The 24199-nt window shown below is 34.7% G+C and overlaps 1 pseudogene; it reads left to right on the top strand.

Moving 5' to 3' along the window:
- The first annotated feature begins 11030 nt into the window (after positions 1 to 11030).
- On the top strand, positions 11031 to 13248 carry LOC129643404 (histone H3-like centromeric protein A; annotated as a pseudogene).
- Positions 13249 to 24199: the final 10951 nt, after the last annotated feature.

Genomic DNA, 24199 nt, shown 5'->3' with positions numbered 1-24199 from the left:
TTGTTTTATGACAGCAACCTAAAGTTTTTCAATATAGGACTAAAAATCCTGGACAAAAAGGCATGGTACAAGATAAGTCTATCTAAATTTAAGTATCTGCATTGGAATGGAACAAGCCAAGTGTCATCTGAAAATTTTTTAAACCACAATATACAATAAAAAACTTATTTTTAAGTTTTTATGTGCCATCAGCATGAAAAGAGAGGATACATGATTATGATATTTCAAATATATTTATAATAGAGAGAGAAAACTGAGGAAATATTTATTAAGATTTTTATTTGGATATTTCCACTGAAAATTCTGAACTTAGAAATTGTTAATCTCTCTGATTATATGATATAAATTTCTCTGATGTATAAGACAGTTGAAGCTATATCCTTGTGCTATTTGACTTGAAAATACTATTTAATGCATGTTGAATTCCTACTCCTCTTTGAGCACTTAAATCACTTTGACATATCAGCTAAACAGAAAGAATATGCATTTTGCTAGGATTTTGATCAAGTATGAATCCATAGGGTTTGCTAAAGTTACTATACAGTGAAATATTCACATGAAAGAGGAGTTAAGAAGCATGTAATAAAGTTTCTAAAGGTAGCTATCTTCCTATCTATCTATAAGTTTATAATAATTAGTCAGACCAGTTACAGAACAGATTATGACATGAGAAAGTTTGCAATCAAACAGTTAATTGATGTAGTAAATTGATGCATTTGATTTTACATTTCATTTCTGGGTAGTTAAAAATCCTTCCAATATTAAAAAAATAAATAAATGTCTGTTGCACCCAAAAGAGTGTAATATATGTCTTAGAATTGCTTTAAATTAAATTATATGTGCTTATATGTTTAAATTTCTACTATTTTATAGGAATGTCTAGGTTACCAAAATAGTTATCACTAAGAATGATTTTTTTTTTTTATTTTGGAGGACAACACTTAAAGAATAATTATAAATCTGATTTAAACAACCCATTTGGATTTACTGGATTTTCTTAGTTATTAGAAATTCAATATAACCATTAAATAGAAACCCAGTGTGGTAAAATCAGATCACTTAGAACATTCCTTTTTTATAGAGTTAGTTGTAACAGCAATAATTCAAAATACTTTGTTAGCATTTATGGCTCCCCACTCCAGTTACTCTTGCCTGGAAAATCCCATGGATGGAGGAGCCTGGTAGGCTCCAGTCCATGGGGTCGCTAAGAGTCGGGCACGACTGAGCGACTTCATTTTTACTTTTCACTTTCATGTATTGGAGAAGGAGATGGCAATCCACTCCAGTGTTCTTGCCTGGAGAATCCCAGGGACGGGGGAGCCTGGTGGGCTTCCGTCTATGGGGTCGCACAGAGTTGGACACGACTGAAGTGACTTAGCAGTAGCAGTAAAGTTTATTGCCCTATGGCAAGAGTGAAAATGAAAGAAAGCCTTTTGACAGGAAAGAAAAACAAGGTTGTGAATAGTATTAAGTGATGCCCTATATACACTTGAACACTTTCAAGAGGGAAAAATGTCTATATCTTTCCCTAATAGATTGTAAAAGGCTCATTTTAAGAAGGAAAGAAATAATGGAACGTTGCAGAGAACATCTATTCACTAGGCTCTTCTGAATGAAAATTATGAATGTAAAATTGGGAGACAGTTTCTGGGCTTTTTGCAGATAAGATATCTGCATATGAATGCTCTTTGTTTCAATGATTCCTGTAAAGCTTTACATTGAGGATGTAATGCTATATAACAGTCCTTACTCCAGCTTTTTATATAATTATATACAAATGTTATAAAAGATGCTGTGTTAATCTAAAATTGAACATCTTTTTTTGTTCTTCTCAGCTCTGAAAGCTGGTGAATGATCCAAAATCACAATGGCAACCTAATAGCTGTAAGAGGAACGGGTTTATTTGTATTAATGCCATGGAGTTCAATATGATTTGTTTCCTGAGACATCCAAAAAATAAAAAGGAATTGTTATTGGCTGATTACTAAACATGGATTTTTGGTTCCTTCCTTTCCTCCAAGACAAGTTTTAAAAATTGATCATTTAAAGGAAGTCAGTGGCACAAAGAGCTAAAAATGCTTAGAGGATAGCTACAGGGCATTTATTCCTTACTAAATCATTCTCTATCACTAAGATCACTGGCAATGTTAATTTGAACCATATTTCCACACATATTCTCTATAAAATCTGATGCACATAAGTCTACATTAAAAAATTAAATATTGAAATCAATCAGGGGAGCAAAAATTGCAGAGGCAATTTGTTTTTTCTTGGTAGAGTTTTTGTGGGTGAAACATGAAACCAAGATTTTACTTCTACATAACAGTGAGAATATATTATATGATATTAAATGGTTTAACTGTGCTCTACTAAATGTTTTTCCATATCTAATTTTGCTTACTATTAACACTCAGATAAGAATTTGCTCTTTTATTAACCCACAATAGCATAGCAACTGGCAAAAAAAAAAAAAAAGTGTCATACAATTTTATACAAAAGTTGAATTAAATATTTAATCTCAAGTACTTTTATTTGAAGAATACACTTAAAATATATTTTAAATACATATGCTTGTATTTTGGGTAGATTTAAAAAATAATTTTAATATATACTTGTAAAATCAGTGGAGATTTTATAGTTTTGATTTATAAATATATAGTCATCATCATCTCAAAAAGAATCACCTGTGATAGAGTGACTACATATCTAAAATGATAAAGACTAAATCATTTAGTACTTGAACATAACAGTTATAGTAGGCCTATTTGAAAAAAATAAGGTATCTGGAAATACTAGTGTCCAAAGACAATTTTTAGCACTCAGAGGAAAGCTGACAGCATATCTTATACATATTTCTTACTACTATTAATAAATCTTTAGCTACCCTTTCCAATAAAAATGTTTCATTATAATAAAATACTTCATAATACATGAACATTGTGAAAGAACCTCAATTAAATAATCACTGCACATGAAAACAATTTTTTAATTACTTTGGACCTTGGCTAGATGTAATGGGTAACCTCTAGGTAAAGAGTTCTTGGTCTATGAATGATCCTGAGAAGTCATATAGCTTCCATGTACAGAACCAATATTATGAGGATTAGATTTGATTTCTCAAGGAATTTTGATTGGTACATTTTAAATAAGATACACAGCATATATTATAAAATTGTTGGTAAAATTAGCATCGGCTTCAACAGGTTTTTTCTTTCTTTTCTGTACTTTGGTAAGTCAATAATTGTGTGTTTGTGTGTGTGTGTGTGTGTGTGTCCACACACGCACGCACTCAGTCATGTCCGACTTTTTGTAATCCCATGGACTGCAGCCCGCCAGGCTGCTCTATCCATGGAATTCTCCTATCAAGAACACTGGGGTGGGTTGCCGTTTCCTCCTCCAGGGAATCTTACCCACCCAGGAATCAAATCCACGTCTATTGGCAGGCAGACTCTTTACAATGGTTAGCATCAAATTTTCTCAGTTCAAATCCTGGATATTAAAAAAAAGTAAGACGCTTTCACAACTTCCAAGAAGAGTAAAAAATAAGAAAAAAAGGTTAATTTACCTGGCTGTCCTAAGATACTATAATATGGACAAGAATGGCAAAATCAGTCACCTTTATCAGGAGTGCCCTTCAGAGGAATGTGGTGTTCGAGTTTTAATGTCCTGCCACGTTACAGACATCATTGTGGCAAACTTCAATGACCCAGAAGACAAGAAATTATAGAAACTCACAACAAAAATAATGAAATTCTATAAGTTTTTAAACTACTTAGTGCCTTAATTTTCTCTTAAGCTATTTGAGGGGATAATAATAGAAACTGCCACATAGGATTAAGGATTTAAATGAGATGAGCATCAGAAAAGTACTTGCCACATGTACATTATGTACATGAACACATAATGTTCATTACTTAAACATTTTTTGAACCTATATAATCTTGACATTTTTCAATATAGTTAAATAATTTTTAGACTTATCATAAAGACCCTACAAAGAGTTCCATACACACTGTACCCACTTTCTCTAGTCATTAGCATTTTATATTACTGTATTACATTTGGTACAACAAAAAAGTTAACATTGATATATTACTAGCTAAACCCCATGTTTCATTCAGATTTCATTAATTTTTCCCTATTACCCCTTTTTCTGTTCCAGTATCCCAGCTTGATAACACATTGCATTTAGTCTTTAACTAAGACTTCATTTAACAAAAATGAAGCTTCCAACAAAAATGAGAAAAAGGTACAGAGATTTCTCATTTATTCCCTGCAACCACACAAACATAGAATCCCCATTATCAACATCTCCCCTGCCCTACCAGAGTGGTACATTTGTTATAATTGATAAAATCCTTAGCTTTTTTTCCTAAAAGATGTAGCTTTTTGTATTTTTAAAATTTTTGCACATATTAATTAAATCATATATCCTGCCTTTGCTGTTTCACTGTTAACCATTGCAATTTTTATCATGGTTAATTAGTCAATTCTATTATGGTTTTTTTTTTTTATGAAACTACATTTGACAATGCCTCTGTGTAGTTATCTAGTTGAATATGTGGGGAAATAATTCTGGCATGTAATAAGCTCTCAATAATTTAATAAATTTTAATTCAATGGTTGACTTAAATTTTGAGATAATTAGCTTGCTATGCTTTAGTATGACATTTTTTTTCCCAAGAAATAATGACTACTTTTGGTAAATAAGATTAACTTTCAAACAGCTTTAGAATTCCTGGTTTTAAGTATACTTTTTGTATGTGGATGAGACACACTTGACTAAATAGTGGTAGTTTTACATTAAAAGGATCTCATGTACTTATTCCCATAATAAATACTAACATGTTAAACATTGTGCTCATTAAAAAAAAATCTGAAAAAGAATAGATATATGTACATTTATAACTGAATTAATTTGCTGTATACCTGAAACAAAAAGAACAGTAAAAATAATATAGGCAACAGCAATATATATACAATCACCTTGATAATACCGCACCCTGGAAACTTTTTTTTTCCCCTCAAGACCCTAACTTGGTTTACTATTGAAAGAAGATATATCTGAGAGTCTTAGTATCTAAGAAATTTCAAACTTCTTTCTTGGGTATCTCTACTTTAAACTACAACTCTTTTGAATAGACTTAACCTAATGGATATTGCCAGGAATATAGGTGACATAAATTATTAAATGGGCACTTTATTTTCTGATTAGTTTTCAGTAGTATTAATGCAGATATTCTTTTAGTAAGATAACTGTACATCTGTAAAAGAATTTAAAATATCAGCTAATGACTTTGGCGTTATAATAACCAGCACTTTTTAAATCATTAAATTTGATTTAATCAATCATCACTGTTTTCTCCATGGTTTTTCAAGTACTGAACTCTTACCTTTTGTTTAAGAGAAGACAGGAGAGATCACTTTTTATTCTTTTCTTTCATAGCTTATATTATTACTTCAATTATATCACTTCAATTCAATTATAATTGAATGTATACAAAACACACATATATAGATATGGAAATAAATTATAAAATTGGAAATTGATTCTAGTTTCTCAATCCTAAAGTTTTTTGTTTTTTTTTTTTTTGCCTATTCAATATCTTTATTTTTTTTTTAATTTTATTTTATTTTTAAACTTTACATAACTGTATTAGATTTGCCAAATATCAAAATGAATCCGCCACAGGTATACATGTGTTCCCCATCCTGAACCCTCCTCCCTCCTCCCTCCCCATTCCATCCCTCTGGGTCGTCCCAGTGCACCAGCCCCAAGCATCCAGTATCGTGCATCGAACCTGGACTGGCAACTCATTTCATACATGATATTTTACATGTTTCAATGCCATTTTCCCAAATCTTCCCACCCTCTCCCTCTCCCACAGAGTCCATAAGACTGTTCTATACATCAGTGTCTCTTTTGCTGTCTCGTACACAGGGTTATTGTTACCATCTTTCTAAATTCCATATATATGCGTTAGTATACTGTATTGGTGTTTTTCTTTCTGGCTTACTTCACTCTGTATAATAGGCTCCAGTTTCATCCACCTCATTAGAACTGCTTCAAATGTATTCTTTTTAATGGCTGAATAATACTCCATTGTGTATATGTACCACAGCTTTCTTATCCATTCATCTGCTGATGGACATCTAGGTTGCTTCCATGTCCTGGCTATTATAAACAGTGCTGCGATGAACTAAAGTTTTATACATTCTTATATTTACTACCAAATTAGGTAGATAATAAAACAAATGATAAAAGAAAAGTGAGAATATTAAATAAATGTAATGAGATATAAGTTCAAATGCTCTGATAATGTCCCTCTAATGAAATTTATCTTTTCTGTTATGAATGATTTCTCCTAATCTCTGGATCCTATTAAAATTTGTATGTCTCATGAAGAAATTTCCACATTTTGCTTTATATTACCATTTTAAATATTTTCTTCTTAACTAAAACCTAATTTCAGAGGGTTACTTATTTTCATATTTTTCTATGGCATACAGTACTCTATCTATAGAAGAAAATCTAAACATAGCAAGTTATATTATTTCCAGGCTTTGCTAAACTTCTATTAGTTCAAATTATGTTCTATAACCTCAGGATGTTAAAAAATTTGCTTGGACTTGAACATTAAATTCTACATATTTTAATATATTTTAAACTTATGTCTCTCAATAGGAGTTCTGCACGATCATAAGTGCCCTATTCATTGTCTTTAGTATTGGCTATGCCAATTTTCTCTCATTTATTTGTTCATTGTTTCCCTATTATGGGCTAAGCTTATACTCTGCTCTCTGGAGTGCAGAGCCTTGCAAATATGTACAGCATCAGATTGCTTACCGAGCTATGCTAAATTGCATTTTGCTCCCAGTGGATGGATTTATTCAAACTTTTTTTTTTTTTTTTTGGAAGTGCTGTTTGAGAGGAATAGCTCTGAGTAGGATTTTTAGAAATGGGAGGAAATTCAGTGATGCCTGTTCTGTTTCCCTCATAATACAGAGAAGGAAAAAAATCTCTATCCTGGAATTGTTACTTGTCTCACCTGAGGATACACAGCAAGAAATGAAAACAGAGATTAGGTCTCCAGGCTCTCTCTCCAGTGCTCTCTGAACCTCTCCTTTTCTCAGTGGACATTTAGTTAAAGAGAAATCTGGCTAATTTAAACAGAATAGTATGAAGAGGGTCCACATACAATAGTATGTCCATACAATAGTATGAAGAGGATAGTGAAATATCCACTAGACTTCAAAGATGAGTATATAAGTATGGATTATTTATTGAATTGGTATGTTAGATATACTGGTTGAAATAAAATATAAATTAAATAATAAAAATCATATTAAATAATATAAAATTATATATCATACAAAGTAAAAATCAAATAATGTATAAATTATATCATTTATAACTATATACATTTATTCACTTCAGTTCAGTCACTCAGTCGTGTCCAACTCTTTGCAACCTTATGGAGTGCAGCACGCCATGCCTCCCTGTCCAGCACCAATTCCCAGAGTTTACCCAAACTCATGTCCATTGAGTTGGTGATGCCATCCAACCACCATCTCATCCTCTGTCATCCCCGTCTCCTCTCACCTTTCCCAGCATCTTTCCCAGCATCAGGGTCTTTTCAAATGAGTCAGCTCTTTGCATCAGGTGGCCAAAGTATTGGAGTTTCAGCTTCAACATCAGTCCTTCCAATGCACACCAGGACTGACCTCCTTTAGGATGGACTGGTTGGATCTCCTTGCAGTCCAAGGGATTCTCAAGAGTCTTCAATACCACAGTTCAGAAGCATCAATTCTTCGGTACTCAGCCTTCTTTATAGTCCAACCCTCACATCTATACATGACTACTGAAAAAACCATAGCCTTGACTAGAAGGATATTTGCTGGCAAAGTAATGTCTCTGCTTTTTAATATGCTGTCTAGGTTGGCCATAACTTTCCTTCCAGGAGCAAGTATCTTTTAATTTCATGCTGAAGTCACCATCTGCAGTGATTTTGGGGACCCATAAAATAAAGTCAGCCACTGTTTCCCCATCTATTTTAGATAAGCATAATTTAAATCTTTATCTTTATTAATGCAATTACTAGAAAAATCATAATCACTTATATTTCTTTTATTCTATTGAATTATATATTTTTTTACTTAAATTGAGAGCACAATAGGACATAAGAGACTAGCTTTTGCTCTAGGTGAAATGATGATTCCTTGGAAGGGCTCCAGCAAGAGAGAAATAAGATCTATATTTTTAGTTCTACTTTTTCTTCATTTAATTATAGCTATCATTTACATATCTCATATAAATTAATAACTAGATCCATACTTTGTACATATTGCATCACAAATAAAGCACAATTGGGTTAATTAGACAAGTGATTTATCATTTTCTCAATTATATTACTCACTACTAGTTTTCATAAATTTATCTAATCATGAAAGAGGATAGTCCACATAAACATTGTAAATTATCTCATTCTAATTTATCTTAGTTCTGGACAACCCTAGCAAGTTGTGTGCATTTTCTTCAGAAACAAAAGTCAGAGTACCTTCCAATTTTTATGCTAATTCCCAACTGATACATCAAGTAGCTCATCAAAAATGTCCATATGACTGCCATATTATGTATCAATTTCACTTCTGAATATTCACTGGAAGAAAACCAAAACACTAATTTGAAATGAAACATGAACTCCAAATTGTTGTAGCATTATTTGCAATAGCCAAGATATGGAAACAACCTAACTGTCCTACAACAGAAGAATGGATACAGAAAATATTGTGTATATGTATACATAAAGAACAGTGGTAGCTTGCCACTTGTGACCAGATGGATAGATCATGAGGGCATTACACTAAATGAAATAAATCAGAAAAAAACAAGTATCATGTGATCTCACATGTGGAAGCTTATAAAAAGAAGTCATAAAATAGATACAAAAAATAGATTGGTGATTACCAAAGGTAAGGGTTGTGGAGTGGGTGAAAATGGGTGAAGGAAGCCAAAAAGTATGAACTTACAGCTACAAAGGAAGTCACAAGAATGTAATGTACAGCATGGCATTACAGCTAATAACACTGTACTGAATATTTGAAAGTTTACAACAAAGTAGATCTTAAAAGTTCTCATAACAAAAAATAATAATTCTGTAACTGTATATGGTGACAGATGTTAACTAAACAATGTAGTGATCTTTTCACAATATATACAGATGCCACATCATTATGTTGTACACCTGAAACTGATACAGTGTTGTATGTCAACTATACCTCAATATAAGAAGCTAAGTAATTGAAAAATGTCCACATATTTTGCTTTTGCAATCAATAAGCCAGAGAAATTATTTTGACAAATTGCCACCAGTGCCTTAAATATTCTCTACACTAATAGTGGAATTAAATATTCTCTACACTAATATTGGAATTAAGTTAGAGTCAAATATAGCCTAAAACCAAAAAAAAAAAAGATATTTTAAATGTTTAATCTATGGAAAGTAGTAGTTTTTATGCTTTCAATGATCTATAACACAATACTTACCAATTTCATAACCTGTAATGATACAATAAGCAATATATAAAATTAATCCCAAATAACTATATTCAGAAAAATAAAAAAACTCAGTAATTTTTAGGCTGTCATTCTAAGAGGATTTGAAATGACAGATTCTTCTAAAGTAAAACTGTCAATAGTTTAAATATCTTTGTTATAGAATTTCTAAATTTTTGTCTATATTCACATTTTTACACAGGTAAGGGGCATGTAGCCAATAGGAAAAGAGACAATTTCTTTCAAACTTATTTCTTTTTTATGCACAAAATTACTATTAGTATTAATGGGAGTTAAACACATAAATTCATTTTGCATCAGTAGAAGAGCGGAAGCTATAATCTATGAAATGAATGAATTAAATCATTATGAGTAATTCTTTAGCACATGACCTCCTCTAAGTTCTATGAAGTATACAATCTGACTTTTTGAGATGACACTTAAAAAGGTTTTAAACTCTAATTGAACAGCCATTCACTTGGATTATTTTTCATTTAGATCTCTCCTAATACCTGTGAAGTAGGGTTTTTAAAATAGGAGACTGGATATAAAAGCAGTAATTTCTCATCAGGGAATATTTAATAAATGGAAGCTATTAGCCAACTAAAGGACACAAAATAGATTAATCTTTCAAAGATACATCCTTTTGGGACTATAAATTGTTCAGTTTTCAAAGGGAAAAATCTTCCTGACAGTTGTGTAAGGATAGATTTACATTCAATATTTTCATAATACATGAGTAAATACTATTTTAATTTTTAATAATAAACATTTATTAAGATTATTTGAAACTAACCAGAGGTAAAGTAAGTTAAATATTATCCCATTTGTGTAAAAATTTAGTTTTTATAGATGGTAATGCATTTTTGTTGGAAGATGGTATTATGAAAGCTAACTTTTGGGTATGTATTTTATTTTATAATATTTATATAATACTGTTATGATATATCATAAAATCTAACTCTATGTCCCTTTACTGTGGTTATAAAAAAGATAACCAGAAAACTTGTTAACAAAGCTATGGTTTCTATTAAATATATCTTTTGCCCTAAAAAATATTCATATATCAATAGCTTTTTCAAAGAATCATGAACAAAATGTAACTAAAGAAAATGAATTTTTCATTTTATTTTGAGTTAAACTTAGAATCTAGGCTCAATTCACACATACTTTAAAATTTTGTATCAGCTATTTTGACTTAATTATCCATCCCTTATAAAACATTGCATATGTATTCTTATCATCCAAAGATCTTGAAAACACATGTACAGATAATTTTCTATTTACTGCAATAAGCTAAACTCAAGAACACCTATAAGGTAATCTGTGAGGTTATATATATTTTAGGAGGATATAGAATTGAATACAGGAATCTCAACATTGTTAAAATCTGGGAACACTATTGAAAAGTTACTACTTAGATTTTCCCATTCCATTTTCAGAGGCAAAAATGACTATAAGAAATTTAGGGGTGCGGGCATTTCCAATAGCACCCAGCCGCCCGGCTCTCCCAGCCTCTGCCCCCGGACCCAGAAGATCTAGAAGGAGCCGCAGGGCTCCAGCCCTGCGCGCCCGCCATGGGCCCCCGCCGCCGGAAACGCAAGCCCGAAACACCAAGGAGGCGCCCCGGGAGCCCGGTTCCCGCCGCCCGCCGGCCGGCCGGCCGGCCCCGTCCTTAGGCACATCCTCCCGTCCACCTGCTCGCCGGAGACATGGAATCCTGAAGGAGATCCGAACTCTTCAGAAGACCACACACCTGCTGTTAAGGAAGAACCCCTTCTGCCGCCTGGCAAGAGAAATATGTGTTCAATTCACTCGTGGTGTGGACTTCAATTGGCAAGCCCAGGCCCTGTTGGCCCTACAAGAGGCGGCAGAAGCATTTCTAGTTCATCTCTTCGAGGATGCCTATCTCCTCTCCTTACACGCCGGCCGCGTCACGCTCTTCCCGAAGGATGTGCAGCTGGCCCGGAGGATCCGAGGCATTCAGGAAGGGCTTGGCTGAGCTCTGGCCACCCGCCCAAGTCTCTGTAAGCGTGTCCTGTTCACCAGAGAGTGAGCAGACCTTGCGGGGAGAGCACTCAACTTCCCACCGCCGGGGCGGGAATTTCTCTGAAAGAAGCTTCCTTCTCCATCCTGACTCCTTTGCTGCCTCGCCTCCCCTTTGTTCTCTAGGAAAGCTTTGACCTAGTTTTAACTTGAATGTTTGGGATTATGCGGCTCGTGTCCTTTTGTACAAATTTATTTTTCAGTTTTAAGTTTGACTTCCCTGTAGCTCAAATGGCAAAGACTCTGCCAGCCATACAGGAGTTCTGAGTTCAATCCCTGGGTCAGGAAGATCCTCTGGAGAAAGGAATGGCAATCCACTCCAGTATTCTTGCTTGGAGAACTCCATAGACAGAGAAGCCTTGGAGGTCTACAATTCATGGGGTCACAAAGAGTCAGACACGACTGAGCAACTAACACACACTTATTTTTGAATTAAATAATGACCAGATAAACTGAATCTGACAGAGTTCATCCTCTCTGTTTTTCAAGGACCAGATGACCTTGTGGGATTCTTTTGGGTTTGATTTTTTTAATTGGAAAGTAATGGCTTTACAGTGTTGTGTTGGTTTCTCTGGTATAACAACACAAATCAGCCATAATTATATATATATATATATATATATATATATATATATATATATGTATCCCCTCCCTCTTGAGCCTTCCTCTCCTCTAGGTCATCAGAGAGCGCCAGGCTGGACTCCGAATGTTATATAGCAGCTTCTCCCTAGCTAGTTATCATTCACACATGATAGTGTATATATGATGACCTTGTTTTGATTGAAAGAAAGTTCTTATTTTTGAAAATGCCTTGTTAGTTAATATGATTCCTAAATTTCAGGGTTGTTACCAGAGCTTCTGCCTGTAGCCAGGACCAAATCCACGGAGTACAAGGTGTTGCCTGGACTTGCTCTCTCGAAGCAGAGCGTGCGAGTTGCTTTCGTCGTTAGTTGTTTTTTAGAAGAAGACTGCATGGCTTTCCTCTGTAACAGAGGCAATATATGAGAGAATCAACACATTCCAGAAATCCTGAGAATAATTTTCAGATGAAGAGACTCTAAGGTTGACTTCACTTTGTAAATTATTCATGTGACTGATGATTTGGAAGACATCAGATTTTCTAGGTTATGGGCAAAAAGGATATTTACTGATTATTTTAAATCTTCTTGTACCATTTAAATTTTTTTTACCATATATATATATTTACTTTTATTTAAAACATGATGGAAAAAAATAAGAGAAAACCAGTCAGTTGCATGGAAGAGCCTGGTACATCCAGAGTACAAATCTCTGTCTTCAGATTGACTTCATCATTAATGGTGGAAGCAAGTTTGTATGTGGACTGTACCTGTCAACAGATTATATAGCTTTTCAAAAACTCAATTGGGATGAAAATAGAAAATTGTTAAGGTTTGATGTTCTGGCTCCTTCTGGTAAATTCCTGCCAAAATCATTCAGAAACTCCAACTTGTAGAATTTATTTTATTCTTTATTTGCAAATCATAGACAATGTATCATAATTTATACTTCAGAATTTTTCATTCCAGGATTTTAAAGAGCCTTTTCAATGTTTTTACAGGTATTTTTATAACTTCTTTGTGGAAAGAGAATAAAAATAATTCTTAATGAAAAAAAAAAAAAAGAAATTTAGTAACACAAAAAATAACATGTCCTTCTCCAATATGTTTTATAAGAAATTGTCCTTTTCCTTGACATTCTGTCCCTCCTGTCCTCTTCTCCATTCTTCTTTCCCACTCCCCTTTCATCTGTCCATCCATTGTTCCTTCCTTCCTTCTTCTGTCATGTTGCCACATTTTTGTTTTTTAGGGTTTTATGTCAATGCATATATATTTTTTTGCATTGATAAAAAATCATTTTAAAAAGTATTTTTGTTGCTCTTGTATAGTTGCTGAGTCATGTTGAAATCTTTAAGACCCTATGAACTGCAGCCCACCAGGCTCTTCTGTCCATGGGATTCTCCAGGCAAGAATACTGGAGTGGGTTGCCATTTCCTTCTCCTGGGAATCTTCCCAATTCAGGGATCGAACCCATGTCTTCTGCACTGGAACATCACTGAGCTACCAGGGAAGCCCTTAAAAGTATTTTAATATTTGCTTAGTAATTATATAATATTGCTTATAGAGAGTTTTACTTTATGCTAATCACTGTTTTTAAAATACTAACAAATAGAACACAAAAGACTAGAGATATCTTCAAGAAAATTAGAGATACCAAGGGAACATTTCATGCAAAGACAGGTACAATAGGGGTAGAAATGGTATGGACCCAAAATAAGCAGAAGATATTAAGAAGGGGGGCAACAATATACAGAAGAACTATACAAAAAAGATCTTAATGACCCAGATAATCATGGTGGTATGATCACTCAACTAGAGACAGACATCCTGAGGTGTGAAGTCAAGTGGGCCTTAGCAAGCATCACTGAGAACAAAGCTAGGTGAGTTGATGTAATTCCAGCTGAAATACCCTATCTTTCGGATATTTCAAATCCTCAAAGATCACGCTGTGAAGGTGCTGCACTCAGTATGCCAGCAAATTTGGGAAACTCAGCAGTGACCACAGGTATGGAAAGGTCAGTTTCATTCCAATCTTAAAGAAGGGCAATGCCAAAGAATGTTCAAACTATGGCACAACTGCACTTATTTCACATGCTAGCAAAGTAATCCTCAAAATCCTTCAAGGAGACTTCAGCAGTATGTGAACCAAGAACTTCCAAATGTCCAAGCAGGATTTAGAAAAGGCAGGGAAACCTTAGATCAAATTGCCAACATCCACTGGATCACAGAAAAAGCAAGAGAATTAAAAAAAAAAAAATCTACTTCTGCTTCATTGACTATGCTAAAGCCTTTGACTGTGTGGATCACAACAAACTGTGGAAAATTCTTCAAGAGATGGGGATACCAGACCTCCTTACCTGCCCCCTGAGAAATCTGTATACACCTCAAGAAGCAAGAGTTAGAAATTGACATGGAACAATGGACTGGTTCTAAATTGGGAAAGGAATATGTCAAGGCTGTATATTGCCATCTTGCTCACAGTACATCATGTGAAATGCTGGGCTGGATGAAGCATAAGCTGGAATCAAGATTGCCAGGAGAAATATCAATGATTTCTGGTGTGCAGATGACACCACCCTTATGGCAGAAAGCAAAGAGAAATTAAAGAGCTTCTTGATGAAGGTGGAAGAGGAGAGTGAAAAAGTTAAGTTAAAACTCAACATTCAAAAAATGGAGATCATGGTATCTGGTCCCATCACTTCACGGCAAACAGATGGGAAAACAATGGAAATAGGGGCAGACTTTATATTCTTGGGCTCCAAATCACTGGGAACACTGACTGCGGCCATGGAATTAAAAGATGCTTGCTCCTTGGAAGAAAAGCAATGACAAACCTAGACAGAATATTAAAAAGCAGAGACATTACTTTGCCTACACTGGTCTGTATAATCAAAGTTATGGTTTTTCCAGTAGCCATATATGGATGTGAGAGCTGGATGATAAGTCTGAGGACCAAAGAATTGATGCCTTTGAACTGTGGTGCTGGGGAAGATTCTTGAGAGTCCCTTGGACAAAAAGGAGATCAAGCCAGTCAATCCCAAAGGAAATCAATTATGAATATTCATTGGAAGAACTAATGCTGAAGCTGAAGCTCCAATCCTTTGGCCACTTGATACAAAAAGTGGACTTATTGGAAAAGACCCTGATGCTGAGAAAGACAAAAGGCAGGAGGAGAAGAGGACGACAGAGGATGAGATGGTGGGATGACATCATCGACTAAATGGACATGAATTGAGCAAACTCCAGGAAATGTTGGACAGGGAAACTTGGCATGCTGCAGTCCAAGGGGTTGCAAAGATTTGACTGAGCAACTGAACAACACCAACAATGAATAGAAACCTTATGAAGTTGAAAGTATAAGTATATCCATTTTATTTATCCACAGAGACACTGAGGCACAGAGCTCTTAAGCAGCTTGCTGAAGACTACATTATTATTAAGTGCAAGGATAAGGATTAGAATCAAGGTCCTATCACTCAGATTTGTGTTATTAACTATCATACTGTAGTGCTATAATAAGAAAACTTATAATAAGGAAATCGTCAAAGTAAGTCAGCTGTAGGTTTATTTGGTCCAAGAATTGCTAGCAAATTTCCAGATGTTAGCTTTAGAAGATGGTTTACTTCAAACTCTTTTAAGAATCCTTTTTGATTCTGTGGTCATACATCTATTTAAGACATTTTGAGTTAAATTACATTTCCTTTCTAAACCACATACTGTGAATATTAGTCTTTAGTATTGAGTATCAGTTGTAAGAAATAATGCACTTCATTTCTTTTATTTACTCTCACTTCATTTTAATATTCAGGTTATAGTGAAAATATTTCTTACTTGTGTAGAAATAAAATTTTTGTTTTAAAAACTGCAACCTTTAAAAAGGTAATCTGAAATTTGTTTTCCAGTCAAAGGCTTTAAATGTTAACAGATAAAACTAATTTTCTTATTTAATGCTTTAAGCATGTTATTCTAGATAACCTGGAGAAGTATAATCTAATCTTTCTATAAAAATACATTTCTGAGAAGTACAGTGATGCCGCATATTTTGGAAATTTTTGTTAAATGAATAAAAGAGAAATTCACATAATTTCTCTATTTTTTCATATTTCATACTCAATCATTTGAGCATATGTTGAAAAATCAATAATTCTAGCCCACACAATCTCCACATTTTGAGATAAAGGGCACTGCTTAGCTGGGTAAAGAGAATTCAAGTAGATAAAATCAGATGGGGATATAATATAAAACATAGTAAAATGTCATTATTTAGGATGCTCTTATCATTTATGTACAAGACACTTTAAAAATTCTGCTTATCCAAAATGCAAAATCAGTAATTTTGAAATTTAACAGGAAACAATGGCTAACATGTGATTGCATTAGAATACTATTACCACAGAAAAATTAAATCACTGAATTTTTCCCCCATAAAAGGTGATTGTAAAAACCCAAGTCCTAGCAAAAACAATACAGCTCACGTTACAGCAACCATAATCAAGTTTAGGATAGTCACACGAGTGTATTCAGATACATTCACACTCAGAAACACAAAATGGCCCTAATGATTATGTCATGTCTGGTCATTAAGGAAAATAATATGAAGCTCACACGTTCATATCCTTTTACTCCCAGGCTTCACAGAGCTGTAATCCATGACAGGTATGATTAATAGCCATTTCTTTGGAATATTTGATTTTTATAGGTAGTGAATGCAGAACAAATTACAAAGAGTGAAGATTAAAGGTACAAGCAAATATTCTAATTCAGCACTGATTTTCTAACTCTTGCCAAAAAAGAATTATCATCAAAGGAAACTTTTGGTCTTGCTAGAAAGCTTAAAACAACTTTTAAAAAAATCCATGTTTAACTTGTGCTTTAAAGAGGGTCCTGACATCTTTGTTACCAAAAAAAAAAAAAAAAAGGCAAATTCACTGTTTCACCTATTTATATAATTATATATGTATATTATTCACAAATATCTGTGTGCTCTTTTGGCAAAAAAATGAATTTGGGGCAGAGATAATTTTTAAATTAATAAATAAGACAAATGCAATGTCCTAAGATTATAGGTAAATCACAAATGAATATAATTCAACAGTCAAGGGAACAAAAATTCAGGCTAAAATACTGAACTCTAAATCTATAAGTCTCAAATCTCTCTCTCTCTCTTTTTTTTTTTTTCCTCTCATCTGTTATTCTTCCCCATGGGGATCATCTAAGTTTTGCCCACAGTAATTCAGAAGCACTGGTCCTGAAATAGAGGGGAAAGGCATCAACAGCCATAATTGAGCCATTCACTCAGCTTTCCTTTGAGAGCATATTTGATTGGCATAATAGAAAATAGAATACACATTTAGAAATAGACTTAAAACTGCTCTTGAAATGGGGACTAAATGGTTCATGAGATTGATGAGATAAAGATCCTATTACTCCAAATCACTGATTTGAGTCTAGCTCTCATGAAAATGACTAATTCATTACCATCAGACAATCTTCAGAAACTGATGTGATAAGTTAAAGTCTCCATATGACATATGATGAAATCTTTCAATAAATGCTACTTAAAACAAAAACAAAACTTAATTAAAGCATGTATCCTGAATGTAGATGTTCCGAAAACATCCTGAATATTTGTGATTAGGAAGTCACTTTATTCTGAATGCTTGTACAAATGGTTCCAGAGCCTCCATTGCATCAGGAACTGTGTAGAAGATTACAGACAGAACAAAGTTAGATCACACAATGCCAGAGGGACTATCAGTGAGCACTATTTCCATTGTGTTTTCTGACTAAATAGGCTATTGGGATTATTTCTTATTTCTTCAGTGCTCTAAGCCTAAATTAGTGTTTCACAGTTGGAATCTCAACCTTGAGATCTAACTTAACGAATGGAGTTCACCAAACAACTTGGACTGATCCTGTCCTATATAACAGCGGTTCCCCAACCTTTTTGGCAACAGGAACCGGTTTTGTGGAGGACGACTTTTCCACACACCAGGGTTGGGGGATGGGGGAATGTTTTCAGGATGATTCAAAAACATTGAACTTATTGTGGACTTTTATTTCTATCATTATTACATCAACTCCACCTCAGATCATCAGATATGAGCCCCCGGAAGTTGGGGAGCCCTGCCTTATTAAGTGCTGTGTCTCTTTGTGTGTCTAGAGTACAGTGCTGCTACTGATGTTCTTTCCCAATTCCTTCAGCTCATACGTGTGCATTTCCTGACTCTTGGTTGGAGAGATGACAGATGACTGCATGGTAGATAGACTGAATAATGGACAGAAAAAAGTGATGAATATTAGCCTTGTTTTCTTTTAAGGAGGGAATCAATGTAAAAATAAGTATTCCCAAAACAATTTTCCACTGTTAGAGTTTCCAGGAAAACATCACAACTGAGGGTTTGCTCAATATCTATACATGATCCCCTAAACCATATACTAAATAAAGTATGTAGATGCTGACCTGAAACAGCTCTTCTCCCTCCACTCCACTCCCCAAACAAAAGAAAAATAAACACACTCACACATACAAACATAACTGAGGGGGACGTTTGGTGATAAATTATTAAATAAATAGTCCTTAAGCATGTCACAATGCCTTGTGTACAAAGACAGCCCACATAAATCTTATTTACTTCTCACTTTATTGAAAATTACAGTAGCTGAATTTCTTGAGAAAAAAACATATAAATAAGTATTTCAAAAATAAAAGGCGACTTAGACTAATTCTGTCCCCAATGTAGAAACAAGCTTCCCTAGATGGAAAATACTAATAATTATTTGATGTAAACACCTGAAAGAGATTGTAAATGAAAATAGAACTCCATTGAAAAGCTTGCAGAAGCAAAACAAAAGAAAGAAGACTCTCTTGTGATTGGGCATTAATGATGCTTCCATAGAGGTAGCAATCAGTTCAGTTCAGTTCAGTCACATCAGACTCTTTGTAGCCCCATGGACTGCAGCACATCAGTCCTCCCTATGCATCACCAACTCCCAAAGTCCACTCAAACTCATGTCCATTGGGTCAGTGATGCCATCCAACCATCTCAACTTCTGTTATCCCCTTCTCCTCCTGCCTTCAATCTTTCCCAGCATCAGGGTCTTTTCAAATGAGTCAGTTCTTCACATCAGGTGGCCAAAGTATTGGAGTTTCAGCTTCAACATCAGTCCTTCCAATGAACACCCAGGACCGATCTCCTTTAGGATGGACTGGTTGGATCTCCTTGCAGTCCAAGGGACTCTCAAGAGTTTTCTCCAACACCATAGTTCAAAAGCATCAATTCTTCAGTGCCCAGCCTTCTTTATAATCCAACTCTCACATCCATACATGACTACTAGGAAAACCATAGCCTTGGCTAGATGGACCTTTGTTGGCAGAGTCATGTCTCTGCTTTTTAATATGTTGTCTAGGTTGGTCATAACTTTTCTTCCAACCTAAAATAAATTATATTGGCTCACAGTGCTGCCAGATTCAAACTGTTCTTACTTCTCTGGGTAAAACCACTAAGAGACATCCTTCCATTACATGTTTTTCATAAAAATAGAGAATTGTGAATATATTCTATAAATTTCCAAGCATAAATGAAATAACTGTTCCTGTTAAAATACCAACAATAAATAGATTAAGGAGGCAATGTTTCAAATGATATTAAAAAGCCTACACTTTAGACCTTCCTGGTGGTCCAGTGGGTAAGAATATGTCTGCCAATGCAGGAGAGATGGGTTTGGTTACTGATGTTGGAAGATCCCACATGCCACCAGGCAACTACGCCTATGTGCTGAAACTATTGAACCCATGCTCTAGAACCTGTGCTCTGCAACAAAAGAAGCCACTATAGTGAGAAGCCCGTGGATCACATCTAGAGTGTAGCCCCTGCTTGCTACAACTAAAGTCCATGAGCAGCAATGAAGACCCAGCACAGCCTGTATATATGTAATATATATGTGTGTGTATGTGTGTGTACATGAATATATAAACTTGAATATATAAACATGAATAAAACTGTTTTGTTTCTCTTTGGAAAGTATGTCTTTGGACCCGGAATGTTTAATACACACACAAACACATGCATACACACATGCATGCACACACACATGAATTAGGTGCACATTGCTTTGAAACTACTGTAGGCAATACTATAATATTAGCTGCACTTTCCTAGAAACACTGACACCTTAATTAAATATTTAATATCATGAGAACTCAGCCAACAAACACTGTTAGGAAAATTCAGCCAAATAAATGCAGTCAATGAATAAATTTTTAAAAATATACAAAAACCAGTATGTTAATTAAAAGGGGAATAGAGGGTTTGTAGCCAACAATTTTCTTAAGCTTACTAACCTATATTAAATGATTCATATCTTATCTTAAACATACAAATAGTACTAATACAGCACTATGAATTTTAAAAAAATCTCCCCAAATCACTTTAAGATTTCAATAAATGAAGAAAATAAGATGTGGCACCAGTGGTAAAAAACCTGCTTGCCAATGCAAAAGATGTAAGAAATGCAGGATTGATCCCTGGGTTGGGAACATCCCAAGGGGAGAGCATGGCAACCCACTCCAGTATCCTTGCCTGGAGAATACCATGAACAGAGGAGTCTGGCAGGCTAAGGTCCAGGGTTACAAAGAGTCAGACATGACTGAACCAACTTAGAAAGCACTCACAAGGCAAAATATAATATACAAAAAAGGAAAAATGTGAAACGATGTAAGAATAAAAGGCTCAGTCTGAGAAACAAGGGCTTCCCTGGTGGCTCAGACAGTAAAGAATCCTCCTGCAATGCGGGAGACCTGGGTTCGATCCTTGGGTTGGGAAGATACCCTGAAGAACAGAACAGCTACTCACTCCAGTATTCTGGCCTGGAGAATTCCATGGACTGTACAGTCCATGGGGTCACAAAATAAAGTTTAAAGTGAACCCAGGTTAGCAAGTTTACAGAGTATTTGCTAAGGGGCTTTACCTTGAAAGCAGTACTATCAATGAAAAAAAATAAATTTATCCAGTACAGCTTAACTGGACTGAGGTGAAATCTAGCTTGTAACTTTGGACTTTATATAAAAGGTTGATTTTCAGAAGGCAATGGATAGTTGTGCACAATAGTCCTATTGTTAAAAATAATCTAGTGCAAAGTAAAGTGTGAATTACAGACTTGTTATCTTAAAGACAGTAATACAAAGATAGTTACTACTGCATTAGAAAAAAATATTCAATGAGTCAACATATGGTAGAAAACCCCATAGATCATCTTAATTTTAAGTAAAATATCAAGAAAATTTATTTTCATAAAATAATGGAAAATGGATACTGCAAAATTATGAATTAAGAAAGAATGGAATTTTTTATATTATTCTTTAAAAAGTTTTGTGATAGTGCATTGACCGATCACCAAATTCCACTAATGAAATATATCAGAGGGACTACTAAGAAGAAAGTGGAAATGCCACCTGATTAGACATGGCAAAGAAGATAAAAATTAACTGGAATTTGAAGGGAAAATGAGGTTTCACCAGGGGAACATTGAGGTAATAGGGAGTGAAAGAGTAGACCCAGCAGGGGAAAAGGAGGTGTCTTTTGCTGGGATGGCAATCCAACAGAATGCAACCTAACAGCCTAGTGATGGCACACGTTTATCACTGTATGTGTAGCACTACTGTGTGTATACATTGGAGGGAAGAAGTTTATTGTATTTAAAAGGTGAGACTGAAAAGATTGATGATGTCAAATTATAAAGGCAAAATATCTTTTAACAGCTTGAACTCCAAATAGTTTTCCAAAATGGCTGCATATGATATCATTTAGTGAATAAAAAAAAAACAAACCCGATTCCAGGGTTCTGTTCAGGTGGAGACAGGAACATCCATTAGTTTTGGCCCACTCAGTGTCCCTAGTGTGGTTCCTTGGTATCTCAGTTGGTAAAGAATTTGCCTGCAATGCAGGAGACCCAGGTTCAATGGGATGTTTAAGGCAACCTCTTCAGAGTTTACTTCCCAGACCACAGTTTCTGAAATTGTCGGCCAGTTACTTGATGACTCCTTAGGTATTTTTTTTAAAAGAGATATCGTAGCATTTTAGCCTATTTACTTGTTCAAGTATTTGTTTACTGTCTAGTCCCATCCCCACTCCATTCACATATACATACTCAAATGATAGCTGAAAGAGAGAAAACATGACTAGTAGTGATAGGGCTTATTTGCCTAACTCTTAGAATGCTGTGTGTCATAGGAGTACGTTCTGAACAAATTGTTGTTAAGGTTTAAGCAAAAGATTATTTACTTTTTACATAAACCAAATTTAGAAGTGAAGTTCTGCATCTTATTCTGAGGTAAACATCATTGAAGTTGATTGCTAAGGAAATAATTCCTTTGTGAAGATGGTTAGAATAGACTATACACATACTCTGTAGCCCTGGTTACCTGTTCATGAATAGAAGGATTTCCCTCCAAAAAAAGACCTAAGATCTAGCTTCAAATGCTTTGAAATTAATCTTTAGGAGGGCAAATGCTAACTATGAGCTTGATACCATTTATAAGCACTGTTATAAATCAAGAAAGTTCAGAACATTAAGGTGAGGTTGAGATTTTCTGTTCAATCTATTTATTTTACAACTGTGAAACTTGGGACTAGAAAGAAAAAATGATTTAAAAAAAAGAAGCTGTTAATTAATAGTAGTTAAATTTTGCTTATCAAGAACTAACTAATTTTAAATTGAAACAAAATATCAACCCAATATATGTTGAAATTAAATAATCTAACTATAGACTAAAATCATAGTAATTTTAGAATATAAAATATAGTTTCAGCTTGATTCCATTCACTAGATCTATATGCATCTATATACATTTTATCCTCAAATTAAATTGTAAATTATTTAATGAGAAACATCAGATGAAGTTACTTCAGATTACAACCATCACTGTACTACTTATTTCCATGATAAATAAACATTTACTAATTTATTTGCAAATTAAAGGAAAATTAAGACTATCTATAAAAAGAATTTATTGCTGTATGCTTCTCTGGTGGCTCAGATGGTAAAGAATCTGCCTGCCATGCAGGAGACCTGGGTTTGATCTTGGGTTCAGGAAGATCCCTTGGAGAAGTAAGTGACAACTCACTCCAGTATTCTTGCCTGGAGAATCCCATGGACAGAGGAGCCTGGAGGGCCATAGTCCATGGGGGTGCAAAGAGTCGGACTTGACTAAGTAACTCACACTTTCAATAAATAACTTTATTTTAAACTTTCATGTCTGTAAAAATAAGAGTAAGTTTCCTAAATTATTTTTATTATGGTCTATAGATAATGTGATACATAAGTAGTATTTTGAAACTATATCCAGCAAGCAAAAGCACAATGCATGAGTTAAGAGAGTTAAGAGTTAATGCACACTAGTTAAGAGAAAATGTGCATATAACCTATTAAACCCTAATAAAATGGGCTTCCCTGGTGGCTCAGACAGTAAAGAATCCACCTGCAACATGAGAAACTTGGTCTCAATCCCTGGGTTGGGAAGATCCCCTGGATGAGTGGGGCATGGCAACCCGCTCCAGTATTCATGCCTGGAGAATCCTGTGGACAGAGGAGCCTGGCGGGCCACAGTCCATGGGGTTGCAAAGAGTCAGACATGACTGAGCGACTAATTACAAGCCCTAATAAAATAATCTTCATTAAACCAGTAAAAGTTGTATTCCGTCCTCATCTATTATTCAATCAGCCTACCAGGAAGAGAGTGGAATAAAACTATATAAAGAAGGGGTCTAGTCTGAGCGATGAGCAATCAAATATGCTATTGCCACAGTGCCTAAACACTCCCTAAAATTGTCATGTCTCTAAAGTTCCCTTGGGTTTCCCTGGAAACTAATGTGGGAGACACATATCAATCCCTGATCTGGAAAATCCCACATGCCCTGGAATAACCAAGCCAAGAGCCACAACAATTCAGCCGGAGCTCTAGAGCCCCAGAGCCGCAACTACTGAGTCCATGTTCTGCAACTACTCAAGCCTGCGTGAT

Source organism: Bubalus kerabau, chromosome 2 (genome assembly GCF_029407905.1).
Source record: "Bubalus kerabau isolate K-KA32 ecotype Philippines breed swamp buffalo chromosome 2, PCC_UOA_SB_1v2, whole genome shotgun sequence".
NCBI classification, from domain to species: domain Eukaryota; kingdom Metazoa; phylum Chordata; class Mammalia; order Artiodactyla; family Bovidae; genus Bubalus; species Bubalus kerabau.
The sequence above is the reverse complement of the archived record's forward strand: the minus strand, read 5'-3'. Positions and strand labels throughout refer to the sequence as shown.